This window comes from Carcharhinus amblyrhynchos, chromosome 15 (genome assembly GCF_965287045.1).
Source record: "Carcharhinus amblyrhynchos chromosome 15, sCarAmb.v2.hapA, whole genome shotgun sequence".
In the NCBI taxonomy this organism is placed as follows: domain Eukaryota; kingdom Metazoa; phylum Chordata; class Chondrichthyes; order Carcharhiniformes; family Carcharhinidae; genus Carcharhinus; species Carcharhinus amblyrhynchos.
Genome location: NC_137338.1, coordinates 27,453,807 through 27,468,390, shown reverse-complemented (window position 1 = coordinate 27,468,390; position 14,584 = coordinate 27,453,807). Strand labels below are relative to the sequence as shown.

The window sequence follows — 14,584 nt, the reverse complement described above, 5'->3', positions numbered from 1 at the left end:
GAGGGGTGTGAGAACTCTTGTCCTGGTTGCGATTTGTGTCAAACTTTTCTTCTGGTTGGAACTTATGTATGTACCTATGGAGTGGAGGCTTCACTTTATGTTTTATAATAAACACTGTTCCATTCAAGTTGAGCTTCCTGAGTTATTACAGTCCGTATGACTTATTGAGTAAATACGCTAACTCAGGCTTATACTAGAATAGGAATGTCCCACTTAGATCTGAGGCCTGGGTTTATCTAGACAGATCGGGTTGAATACATGTAAAAGCTCCAGCATCTGTTGGAAGATCAAAATAAAGTCAACAGGATTCTCATTCCTGATTTCCATCCAGTGGGACTGCCAGGAAAGAACATGGGCTGAATTTTACCAGGATGGCTGAGCTCTGCTGTAGAGACTGAAAGCTGGAGATGACCTGGCTTGGCTGTGTTCCAAAGAGGCACATTCCCAATGGTGAGCAATATAAAGGTGCTGCTCACTGCCCACTGCCCCATTCCATCCCCTGCAACAAAGAGACCCTGGCCTAATTCGCAGCACCAGCCCTAACCGTGGCCATTGCTGGAACTGTGGCTGTGGCTGCAGGAAGAGGGTGACGAAAAAGCTGGGCACCCTTGAAAAGGGGTAAATGAGGGTAAAAGATCCCAGTGTATGGGGCGGTCCTCGTGGACAGGTGACTTTCCTGCTACAGATTGGATCTTGCTGCCAGGAACCCCCCCCCACCCGCCCCCCACCTCTATGGATAATTGACGACACTAAAAAGAGAGACCCCCTTTCCTTTCACCCAGAGCACACCAGGAGGCTGCTGGGTTTCAATTCCCTCAAGTGGTAGTGAACCCTTAGGAAAATGGGTAAAATATCTGTGGAGGTGGGAAGTGAATCTTAATTCGTCACTTAGGAATGCAATTTGCCTGCCACCTTGCCCTCCACTGGCACAATTGCATGAAGGCAGAAAGGTAGGAGGAAGATGCCATCCTGTACCATATTGCCAGCCTTCAGCCTCCCAGCCCATTCCTAAAGGCTTGGTAAAATTCCAGCCCACGTGTGTGGATATCTCATGAAGCAGGATCATGTTGGCTGTGATGCAAAGGAATGCAGCATTGCCTTCAAAACACCAAAAGTATTGTCCCATTTAGTTCAACCTACTTGCACTTGGAGTATTGTGTACAGTTTTGGTCACCCTGTTACAAGGAAGACATTGGTAAATGAGAAAGAGTGCAAAGAAGATTTATGAGGATTTTTCCAGGACTAGTGGGCCTGAGTTATAGGGAAAGATTGGCCAAGTTAGGACTTTATCCCTTGGAATATAGGAGAATGAGGAGTGACCTTATTAAGGATGCATAAAATCATGAGGGGCATAGATAGGTTGAACGTACATAACCTTTTTCCCAGGCTAGGGGAATTGAAAACTAGAGGTTTAAGGTGTGAGGGAAAAGATGTAAAAGAGACCCGACTAACACCATCTTCACGCAGTGGGTAGTACATATATGGAATGAGCTGCCAGAGAAAGTGGTTGGGGCAGGTACAATAGCAACAATTAAAAAGCATTTGGATAAGCACATGATGGGAAAGGATTAGAGGGGTATAGGCCAAATGTGGGCAATTGGGGCTAGCTGGGATGGCACCATGGTTGGCATGGTGGGCCGAGGGCCCTGTTTCTGTGCTGTATTACTTTATGAATCTATGATTCCACTTACAGGAATCTTGATGATAGCATCAATGTGAAGAAAAATATTGGACCAGGATAAACCTTGATGTTTCCTTGCTGATGAGACCTCCATGTCTTGGCAGAACTGTTGCTTAACGTAGAACCATCAATAATTTTTATGTTAAATATTAAAATATTAATGAACATGTGTTTAATTGTGTATTTTTACTTACGTATTGTTACTTTCCAGGATATAATGGACTTTCAGTCAATACTTTATATTTTTAAAAACCACAAAAATGTTGGCTGCATAAGGATTACCTGGTTTACCTTGTGTGTTGAAACACTCCCCTGTCTCAAGAGGGAACAAAAGCAACTTTCCAGACTGATGTTGACTCAGTGCCTGGGAATAAATCAAAAGTGTATTTCAAATTGAATGGATCACTCAGATATACAAACACTAGCCGTCTCAAACCCTGAAGGTTTTATAACATGCAAAGTAGGAGGCAAAGTGCGTTCTCACCGGATTTATAACTAATCCAGCTGCCCACCTTATTTGGAAAAGAACTTTAGACTTTTAAGAGGTCACATGCTAAGACAACCATGTTTGCTGCCTGCACTTATAACAGCAAGAAGTTGTTCTACGCAGAGAAATCCATTAGCTAGCCATTGAAACAGCTGCACATCAGCTAACACCAAGGTAATAACCCTCAAAATGTTGGCTCTATTCTCTCTCCACAGATGCTGTCAGACCTGCTGACATTTTCCAGCATTTTCTGTTTTGTTTCAGATGCCAGCATCCGCAGTATTTTGCTTTTATATTAAGGTAATAACAGTACCTTGAAGGAGGGAGAAGGGTTCTTCCTAACCTGTTACAGTTGCAAGCTGACCTGAGAAGCAGACTTCTGAAAATTTGTTAGAAGTCTCACAATACCAGGTTAAAGTCCAACAGGTTTATTTGGTAGCATGAGCTTTTGGAGCACTGCCCATTCATCAGGTGAATCTGTGTTGATATACACGATCTTCTTGGAAGTCCTCTCCACTTTGAGCCGGCATTCTGCGGCCATTTGGTCGTAGCCATGATGTGGAGATGCCGGTGTTGGACTGGGGTAGGCACAGTAAGAAGTCTCACAACATCAGGTTGAAGTCCAACAGGTTTATTTGGTAGCATGAGCTTTTGGAGCGCTGGTCCTTCATCAGGTGAGTCCTGAAAATCTGACTACATGAAGATTCACAGCTTACAGAAAATCTTCTGCTTCACAAGACCTTCACTTCAACTGAAGCATTAACTCATCTAAGGTGCTACGGGCCTGCTACAAAAGATAGATTGAGAAAATCATGAATTGTCATTATCTTGTTTTTTTCCTCATCCGTATCCAATAAAAATGGAGCAACAGTGTGGTGAGTCAAATGAGAGGGATGTTGGCTGGAACGCTACTACCTTACCCGCCATGGAATTGGCATGGGCAACGGTTCGACAACAGAAATCTCCATTGATCTCAATGGGAATTCCTGGTCTCACCCATGCGAGGCCATAAATTCCCATCCAGTGGGTTTTAAAACTCTTGGGCAAATGTAGGATAAGAAGTGACATTTTTATTTCAAAATTCACTAAAGCTTTCTGTAGGAATTACTGCAATTTTTACAATCACTTTGAGGGTAAGGAAGTGTGACATGGTGATGCAATGGTTGGCACTGCTGCCTCACAGCACCAGGAAGCTGGGTTCAATTCTGTCACTGTCTGTATGGAGCTTGCACATTCCTCTAGTGTCTGCATGGATTTTCTCCAGGTGCTCTGGTTCCCTCCTACACTCCAAAGGTGTATGGGTTAAGGTGGATTGGCCATGATAAATTGACTCTTAGCTTGGGGGAATTAGCAGGGTAAATACTTGGGATAATGGATTAGGGCCTGTGTGAGATTGTTGTTGGTGCAGGTTCGACAGGCCAAATAGTCTCCTTCTGCACTGTAGGGATTCTATGATTCATTGAAACACAAACACCTCATATAAAAACACACTGATCTTGAACAGCAAGAAAAACAACATAAATTTTGTCCCTGACAATGCAGGAACAAAGACTTGTGTTACATTTTGTGGTTCTTTTATTATATAGGATAAGAGTTTCAGAGGGAAAAAGTGCTGAACACCTCTGATCTAGTGAATCAATTCTGGTACAGCCTCCCAAAAAAGTACCATCCTGATATACAGACCCCTCGATGAATGTATTGCTGCATTCACATTCTCTCTGAAATGTCCACCCTGCTACACAAACTCCCCTGGTGAGTACAGCCTGGTGCACAAACTCATCATGTTGAATACATCCTGGCATACACACTCCCCCTGGCGAATACATCCTGGTACATACACTCCCTCTGGTGAGTATATCCTGGTACACAGACTCTTCCTGGTAAGTACATCCTGGAACACACAATTTCCCTGGTGTGTACATCCTGATACACACACTCCCTCTGGTGAATATAGTCTGGTGCACACACTCTCCCTGGTGAATACATCCTGCTATACACACTCTCCCTGGTGAATACATCCTAGTACATGCGCTCTCCCTGTTGAGTGCATACTGGTACACACTCCTTAGTGAGTACATCCTGGTATGCACACTCCCCCTGTGAGTACATCCTTATACACACACTCCCCCTGGTGAATACATCGTTGCACACATAACCTGCTGATGAATACATTCTGGTACACAGACTCCCTCTGGTGAATACATCCTGGTACACAGACTCCCTCTGGTGAATACATCCTGGTACACAGAACTCCCTAGTGAATATGTCCTGGTACGCAGACACCTTCTGGTGAATACATCCTGGTACACAGACTCCGCCTGGTGAATAATCCAGGTACACAAAACCCTCTGGTGAATACATCCTGGTACACAGACTCCCTCTAGTGAATACATCCTGGTACACAGACTCCCTCTGGTGAATACATCCTGGTACACAGACTCCCGCTGGTGAATACATCCTTGTACACTGGACCCTCTGGTGAATACAACCTGGTACACAGAACCCTCTGGTGAATACATCCTGGTACACAGACTCCCTCTGGTGAATACATCCTGGTACACAGAACCCTCTGGTGAACACGTCCTTGTCTACAGAATCTTCCTGATTTATTTACCCCAGAGAGTTCTTTAATGAATCCATCCGAATACTGAGACTCTCCCTATTTAAACCATCCCAGTCTAGTTTTTTGTTGGTTGCTGAGGTTTCTTTGGTGTGTACATTCCAGAATAGAGTCCCTCCTTTGTCCTCTGTCCAGCTTTTCAATCCTTTGGCCACAGCTTTAATGCCCAGAAGCCTCATCAGCAGCAAGTAAGATGGCAGTGTATAGGCATAGCTGTCAAAGGTGAGGCAACATTCACTCTATGCTTTGTCTGTATTACCCAACAAACAATACTTTTCAGTGCAAACATTTGACAATAAATCAAATCAAATCAAAAAGATGGCAAGTGATCTCAAGGCTAAAACAGCAATGGGTGGACATTTTCCGTCCTGGCCACCATGGGAATCACAGCAGGCGGGACACGGGCCATGTGGAGGTCCATTGACTTCAGGCAGGATTTTCCAGCCTTAGGGTGGATGTGTTTGGAAAAGGTGTACGCTTGTAACGCTGGAGGAAGTTAGTCTCAGACTAAGTATGGATTTAAACAAGAGAATGGAAATGATGAGCTGGCGGTGACTGGGGATTAGAATCGAATGCAAGTCACCATGCACAAATGACCCTGCATCAACGCTATAATACAACACACCAACAGGCATCTTTTCTTACACAGCTCCAATATTTTCTTGCTTTTTTTTTTGCTGATCTTTATCGACATTGGTCTATGACTTGTTTTGCTGGGCCATTTGCCATAAAATCTGACAGAAAATCAGTTCAGGATCCAACCATGGAAATTTGTTCATTATTCTCAGATACAAAGGGAAATATTCAGAACCTCTATATGTGCAATTAGATTATGAACAAAAGCCATTATAAGGACGCTAATCGCAAAATTTGGCACCTTTGAACGAATGACTAGAAATCAAAGCAACCTAAATAGATCAGGGCACTGCTTTCAACAACTTCTATATTATCTTATGTCACTCTGCTGGTTCTTTGATCACTATCTAATTCCATGTGAACTGTGAGATGTGTGTATTTCTGTGGAGACATTTCAATGGGTTTAGCACATTGTAGGAATGTGTGTGTCATGCAAACCAAAATAAGCAACAGGAAGCCTGCATTAATTCAAATACAACATCATTTTAAATATTCAGACAAACATGTTCCATATCTTAAAATAATGTTTTGTTATACAAATCTAATTTTGACCATTATCTTGTTTCGTTTGTGTACTAGTAAGTGAATGGTGGACCCCCAGAAAAAGGACTGTGTGCGAATGGACTCCCCCTATTGTTATAAAAGCCAGTGAAGTCTTGCTGTTAAGCCTTGGGAAAAAAACTGACTGTAATGGCATGACATTTCCATTCATCTACAGTTAGGAGAGTTACATTTCCACCAAAAATATTCTGAGTGCTCTGTGGTAAAACTTTATCCCCTGTACTTTAAATGAAAGCCTTTGGAAAATCTAATGACTATCATGATTTTACAACAGCCTACTTACCAAAATCTAGCCTTTTATGGGTTTAATTTGTTAGTCACATAAAAGTATACCTCAGCTCACTGTCTCCTGTATTCCTGGCTGTACATCCCTTATCCAAGCAATACTTTTTATTTTATTCACCACTTGCAGGGACATTATACTGTCTCTCGTGTGCAAAGTTAAATTTATAAGCAATATCCTGTGTACCACTGTACAATCATTAGAAGAGAGAGAAAGAAAATGTTTTGATGCTGGAATAAGTATTGATAAAGAGCTGGAGGCTAGCCAGCAACTGAAAGGGAATAAGTTAAAGGGGCGATGGGGACCCTCGGATCGGATTCAGAGGGAAATTTTTAACCTAAAATGGTCAGAGCCAGAATGTAATTTGGAGGCTGGTGATTCGAGACTGGAAATAAGGGACGAGGGATTGGAATCAAAATAATCGCTTGGAAAAAGCAATGAGCTGTAACAATAAAATGTAGAAAATAGATGCAGGAGCAGATTATTCGGCCATTAGAGCCTGCAACACTATTCAATATAATCATGGTTGATCATGCACTTTCAATATCCAACTCCTGCGTTCTCTTCATACCCCTTGATCCTTTTAGCCACAAGGGCCACGTCCAGCTCCCTCTTGAACATATCTAATGAACTGGCCTCAACTGCTTTCTGTGGTAGACAATTCCACAGGTTCATAACTCTCTGAAGCTCTTCCTCATCTCCGTCCTGAATGGCTTACCCCTTATTCTCAGACTATGACCCCTAGTTCTGGACTTCCCCAACATCAGGAACATTCTTCCCACATCTAGCCTGTCCAGTCCCATCAGGACTTTTTGTGTTTCTATGAGATCGCCGCTCATTCTTCTAAATTTTCTAAATTCCAATGAGTACAAGCCCAGTCGATCCAGTCACTCTTCATCTGTCAGTCCTGCCATTCCAGAAATCAGTTTGGTGAATCTTTGCTGGATTCCCTCAATAGCAAGAATGTTCTTCCTCAGAGTAGGGGACCAAGACTGAACACAATACTCAAAGTGGCCTCACCAAGGCCCTGTATAACTGCAGCAAGGCATCCCTACTCCTATACTCAAATCTTCTTGCTATGAAAGCCAGCATGCCATTAGCTTTCCTCACCGCTAACCATTAGCGGCTATTTAACCATGACACCAGGTCACTTTGTACTTTCCCTTTTCCTAAATTGCCATCTTTCAGGTAATAATCCTCCTTCCTGTTTTTGTCACCAAAGTGGATAACCTCACATTTATCTGCATTATATTGCATTTTGAAATATTGCATATATTCCACTCAGCCAGCCTATCCAAGTCACCCTGCAGCCTCTTGGCATTCTCCTCACAGCAAACACTGCCACCCAGCTTAGTGCAATCTGCAAATTTGGAGATATTACATTCAATTCCTTCATCCAAATCATTAATGTATATTGTGAATAGCTGGGGTCCCAGCACTGAACGCTATAGTATCCTACTAATCATCGACTGCCACTCTGAAAAGGACCTGTTTAATCCCACTCTCTGCTTCTTGTCTGCCAACTAGTTCCCTATCCACATCAATACATTACTCTCAAAACCACAAGCTTTAATTTTGTTTAGTAATCTCTTGTGTGGAACTTTGTCAAAAACCTTTTGAAAGTCCAGATACAACAATATCCATTGGTTCACCTTTGTACATTCTACTGGTCACATCCTCAAAAAATTCCAGAAGATTTATCATTTCCTTTTAGTGAATTCATGCAGACTTGGACCGATCCTATCACTGCTTTCCAAATGCTCAGTTATTGCATCATTTGAATTGACTCCAGCATTTTCCCCACCACCGATGTCAGGCTAACCAGTCTATAATTCCCCATTTTCTCTCTCCCTTCTTTTTTAAAAAGTGGGGTCACATTAGCAACTCTCCAATGTACTGGAACTCTGCCACAGTCTATAGAATGCTGGAAAATGATCACCAATCCATCCACTACATCTAGGACCAATTCCTTAAGTACTTTGGGATGCAGAGCATCAGGCCCTGGGGATTTATCAGGTTTAATCCCAGCAATTTCTCCAATACAATTTCCTAACTAATGAGTATTTCCTTCAGTTGCTCCTTCATTCCAGACCCTCTGTTCCCTAGAAATTATGGAAGATTATTGTGTCCTCCTTAGTGAAGACAGATCCAAAGTATTTGTTCAGGTGGTCTGCCATCTCTTTGTTGCCCATTATGAATTCACCTGATTCTAACTGTGATGAACCTACATTTGTCTTCACCAGTCTTTTTCTCTTCACATCTCTACAGAAGATTTTGCAGTCAATTTTAATGTTTTCTGCAAGCCTATTCTCGTATTCTATTTTTCCCCTCCAAATTAAACCTTTTGTCCTCCTCCCAGTCCTCAGGTTTGCTGCTTTTATGGGCAAAATTACATGCCTCCTCTTTGGCTTTAACACTATCCTTGATTTCCCTTGTTAGCCACGGATAAGCCACCTTCCCTGTTTTACTCATACGCCAAATAGGGATGCACAGTTGCTGAAGTTCATCAAGTGCTCTTTAAATGTCTGCCATTGCCTATCCACTATCAACCTCTTAAGTATCCTTTACCAGCTGATCTTAGCCAATGTATATCTCATACCATCAAAGTTAGCTTTCCTCATGTTCAGGACCCCAGTCTCAGACTTAACTCTGTCACTCTCCATCTTAATGAAGGATTCTACTGTATTATGATCATTCTTCCCCAAAGGATCTCGCACCACAAGATTATGAATTAATCCTTCCTTATTACACAATACCAGTTAAGGATGGCCTGCTCTCTAGTTGGTTCCTCGACATATTGATTAAGAAAACCATCCCTTATACATTCCAAGAAATCCTCCTCCACATCATTATTATGGTGAAAGGTTAACACATCCATAGAAGCTTTTGCAGTCAATTTTTATGTTTTCTGCAAGCCTATTCCTGTATTCTATTTTCCTCCTCCAAATTAAATCCTTTGTCCTCCTCTGCTGGATTCTAAATTTCTCTTAGTCCTCAGGTTTGCTGCTTTTTTGGGCCAATTTATATGCCTCCTCCTTGGCTTTAACACTATCCCTGATTTCTCTTGTTAGCCATGCATGAGCCACCTTCCCCATTTTACTCCCACACCAGCAGGGATGTAAAGTCCCTAATGGTACAGAATTTACTCTGAAATGTATCTACTCCATTTAGATACATTTATCTAATTGCTACTTCTAGCAGCAAACTCCACATTATCTCTGTAGGTAAATAAGCTTCTCCTGAATTCCCTATTGATTGATTTGTAACATAATGTGGAGGGAACTTGTTACTTGTCTCTGTCATAGTCTCTGGAGAAGTGTCACAAAACTGTTAGGCAATGGAGATAGGATGGTAGAAATTGACAGGATGGCTCAAATAGTTGATCTTTTTGGTCAGTAGACACTTCCTTAAATTACAATTGACAGGACAGGGTTACAGGCAAGTACAGGACAGGAAAAGCCCCTGGATTTTATCTGGTCCATCGCAAAAACAAACTTTCAACCTTTCAGTCCAGAAACTAAAAGCAGAATAAAGAGCTACGTGCACAGTAGTATTTCAATCACACATCAATCAGAATATAGAGAAGCTGGAATATAGATCTGCCACTGTCAGAATGGATAGATTAGTTGCTTAAAAAAAAACTTGAGATCTTCTTTATTATTTATAATGGTTAATAAAAGCTGATGAAAGTTTCACCTTCAGCATTAAAAATATTCTCGCTAGACCCAGGCTGGTGAGCAGCAGGTGCTTGTGGCTGTTTCACTTAGATAACTTCACACTTTTCTTACCATGCAGTGAAAATGCAACATTTTGGTCAGGATATTTTACAGAGATGGTGATCCCATCCCCGGCTGAAAAGTCTGAATCAAGCCCGCCTCCATCAGCCTGGAGGCCATGAGTGAATTTACGGTTAGCTGCCTAAGGTCATGGCTTCATAGATATACTGACTCTTACCCTTCATATTACCTAGGCCCTATCTCTGCAACCCCACATATTTACCTCACTAATACCCCAATCTACACATTTTGGAGGGGGGCTAAGGGGCAATTTAGCATGGCCAATCCATCTAGCCTGTACATTTTTGGACTGTGCGAGGAAACTGGAGCACCTGGAGGAAACCTATGCAGACACGGGGAGAATGTGCATATGCCAGTCACCAGAGGTCGGAATTGAAACCAGGTCTCTGGTGCTGTGAGGCTAACCATTGTGCCACCGTGCCAATAGACAGAAATGGGCAGTGGGTAGAATAGTACAGCTCAGTTCTGCTCAACTGGCCTGCCGATAAGCTTGATTCAGGCTTGCATGCAGGAAGTGTCAGTTTGTGTGAGATGCTGGATTCTCGCCAATAGCTCTGGAAATATCAAAAAACCGACACCTTCAGGGTAGGGATAAGATAAAGACACCCAAAGAACATTCCGCAGGCAATTGAGCAATTCAAATGTAACTTTGGCTGAATTCAGTGTCATCAGACAGAAAGGTCAATTTCAGTTTTGTTAGATGGAAGTAGAACAGCACCACTCTCTGGAGTATAAAGACAGGAACCTCCAGTGCCTTTCTACATGATTCTACTTGACATTTTAGACTGTGACGTGGCAGGGTTTTGAAATTGTTCCAAAGGTCACACTGTAATTGTGGAAAAATATAGCAAAGTCCCATCGGAATCTGCAAACCACCTCCGTCGCCTCCTTGAGTTGGCTCTGTGTTTACAAAGTCTCCCTCTTCCAAGACCACCTCTGTGCTCCGGATCTTCAAGTGCTATAAAACAATAGTGATACCCGGCAAGTTATTGTTTGCTAAGCTGCAAAATTCTAAAGGGTGAATTAATGGATTTGGTAAAAGGGGAATAAAGATCTAATACCCCTGAATTAGAGTAAAATCGCGTGCTGATCAAATGCTCTACCTCATGCTCCTAACATCAAGAGAACTTGCCAGTGTGGTTGCTTACTTTTCTCCGGTTTTCTGGCTATGAGATTACAGACAAGCTCTTGGGTGAAGGTTTAATAATAAAACTGTAGGCACAATCGGGATTTTAAAAATATGTCCTATGTACTGACTGATTGAATAAGTAGTCTGTTTCTGTGACTCAAAGCAGAGATGTATTAGTAAGCTGTCTGTGTGATTGCCATGTATTGGAGCTGATGGAGCTGTCAGCTGTTTCAAAGGAGGCTGCTGCTCCAGAGGTTCCTCTGGGGTAGTACCCGCTGTGCTTGAGTCATGAATAAATGATAACAACCTGCCCCCAGGTCTCCTGTAATTATTGGCAGATGCATACCACATTTCCAACAGAGAAGCAACTCAAGCACTGTTGGGTCTGTTTTCAATTCTACTCTGCTATTCTTGCCTTGCTGCAATGTTTAAACTCATTCTAACTGCATTCAGGAGATCTATTCCCAAATAAACATGAGCTAAGTTTAGTCACATTTTCCCAAAATTACTTCCACTAAACATTAACTGGAGACAATCCTTGCTGACTTTCTGTGGCTTTTATCTTGCCACTTGACTACACAACCCAAACTTCACATGGGGAACAAAAGCAGTTTGTTTCCCTGTACCCTTACACAGTGTGTGCAGCCTGACGATAAAGCAAACAGCACATGATGCACGTATTAACTCTCTATGAATGAATAACATCCACGGTGTGGTTGGTAACCCTCTAGAATTGTATAAAGTTCTTCAGAAATTAAATATTGACTGCCAGGAGAAACACATTTGCTTTTAGAATTATTGGGGATGGTGTGGTGGATGGGGTGGGTGGGGTGGTCTATGAAGTGTGGTGGGGGATAGTGGAAAGCTATCTGACTGAACACAACAGTTGAACATCATATGGTGACGCCTCTAGAAACATATTCCAACAGAATTAACCATTCTCCCATTTTTTTTAAAGCAGTTTAAAATATCCCCAACTGTTGAAAAACACATTGGGCACCCCTCCATTAGAACAATTCATTTTGCACTCTATAGACCTTATTATAGACTTTGCTATAGACCTGTCTAGTCTTGTCATTATTGTGGGCAACAACTTATAATAAGGATATGTCCTCATTTTCCAATGACACAGGAGTCCATTTTCTGCAGGTTTTCCTCTTCCAAAAGTAATAGTTGTCACTCATTTGATCGGTGTGCACACTGCGTGCAGAAGTGACTTGGAAAGACCCAGTAGCCTGCAAGTATTAGGCTTCAGTAACATCCTTACAGGAGGATTTTATGCTCATCAAGCTGTAGTCATTGTGCAAAAGCTGCCACAAATTTTTCTTGGGAATTAGCAGCAACAATAGCAATGGCCAGGTATGTGTGAGGTGGGTTATAAAAGCAAATCCTGAGTATGGCCAAAAGGCACTTGTCTCCTCACAATTACAGAGATTCTGCGGAAGGGTCACTTTAACGTCTGAGATGATGCCAGACCTATTGTGTTTATTATGCAGCATTTTCTGCCTTTATTTCAGACTTCTCAGCATCCACAGTATTCTGCTTTTATCTTATTATAGTAGATTATTGGAAATGTGTGCCAAGGGCAGTTTTGAGATGAACAAGGGTGCTCAGAGAGTAGCTAGAGAAAATATAGATAGTTGGTTAATTACCAGGGTGGGGGAAGTTTTAGATGGTGACTTGGTGAGCAAGTGAAAGGAAATTGAAAAGAATGGCTTCAATTTGAGCAACAAGGAAGTCCACGCACTCTTTGTTCAAGATTACTGCAGAGGTGGGGGTTTCAAGGAGATTAAATTGTAGTGCATAAAAAAAGTCAAAATTCACCTCTGCTTTCCAGAACTTCAGAATCCTTACAGTGCAGACGGCTGCCATTCGGCCCATTGATTCTGCACCAATCCTACCCAGGCCCTATGCCCGTAACTCCACATATTTACCCTGCTAATCTCCCTGACACTAGGGTCAAGTTTAGCATTGCTAATCAACCTAACCCACACATCTTTGGACTGAAAGGAAACTGTGGCACAGTGGTTAGCACCGCTGCCTCACAGTGCAGGGATTCAGGTTCAATTCCAGCCTTGAGTCACTGTTTGTGTGGAGTTTGCACATCCTCCCAGTATCTGCATGGGTTTCCTCCCACACTCAAAAATGTGTTAGGTTGGTTGGCCGTGATAAATTGCCTGTTAGTGTCAGGGGTGGATAGAAATGTAAACATGAGGGGTCATGGGGATAGGAATGTTATCGGTGCAGGCTCAATGGGCCGTAATTCCTCCTTCTACACTGTAGATTCTGTGCTTCTGTGAAACTGGAGTACGCAGAGGAAACCCACACAGACAGTGGGAGAACATGCAAACTCCACAGAGGCAGTGACCCAAGGCCAGAAATGAAGCCGGGTGCCTGGCGCTAGAGGCAGCAGTGCTAACCACCTTGCCACCACGCCGTCCTTACAGGATGATCCTGCAAGAGTAATAGGTCTTGCTGCTCCGTCAAAACCAATTAGTGGTTAATGTGGTCTAACCTGATAAGATGTTTGATGCTAACGGAACAGTTTGAAGCCAGCATGCTTAACTCATTGTGGCCAGAATTTTCCAGCATCCTCTCTGTGGTGTGTTTACTGGGGATGGAGGCAGCTCGTCATTGGTTGCCTTCCACAGGACTGGAAGATCCTGTTGAGGAAGGGCCAAAATATCCCAACCCTGTGTCTTCACAGCATGAAAATGGTGTTATCCTAGGAGAGGTAGAACCATCTGTGAAGAAATAATGGTTTTACTCAGAACAAGGTCAAAGCTGAAGAAGAACATCAACCACAGGTTAGAGTAATCTTCTAACATTGTTGTAAGTGACTTTCAGGAGACTTCATTCCACAGGTAGATGCAGAGGGAAGTGGGAAGTAAGTGGCACAGGATACAAAGGAGTAATTGTAGATGGCCCCATCTGTGATCAAGATAATGGCAGCAGAGAGGCAATTTCAGACGATAAGATTAATATAGATTACCATGGATGTCACTGGAGAGTTCATACTGGCAGCTGGGTTGAGAGAGTAAAAGGAGACTGAAATCAGAGGATACAGGACAAGGTGATATAAAAGATTCAAACCAGTATGAACATGGAATCTGTCTGCAAAGAGGCCAAATAGGAAGGCTGATTGGTTGAAAAAAACAATCAGGGTTTTAGGGGCAAATAAAAGAAGGGAGCAAAATGTTCTCCAGAGGGTATTAGAAATGGTTGTGGGGGGAGGGCAGAATTCGAGGTGTGATTCGATGTTTAGGGCAACCCATAATGTCACCAAGACGGATGATTGTAAAGACTATCAGAAAATTTGCTTCAGTGAGGAATGAGGTTTCACCCATTCACAATTTTCCGTCAATTGTAATAATTCACAAGGAATTTTTG

At 42.5% G+C, this 14,584-nt stretch overlaps 1 long non-coding RNA gene across 1 annotated transcript in view; it reads left to right on the top strand.

Moving 5' to 3' along the window:
* Positions 1–2,264: 2,264 nt before the first annotated feature.
* Positions 2,265–14,584, top strand: part of LOC145353179 (uncharacterized) — a 67,528-nt gene continuing 55,208 nt past the window's right edge. Inside the window, exon 1 of the long non-coding RNA XR_013888655.1 lies at positions 2,265–2,342. This is a non-coding gene — a long non-coding RNA (uncharacterized LOC145353179). The remainder of the gene's footprint in view (positions 2,343–14,584) is intronic.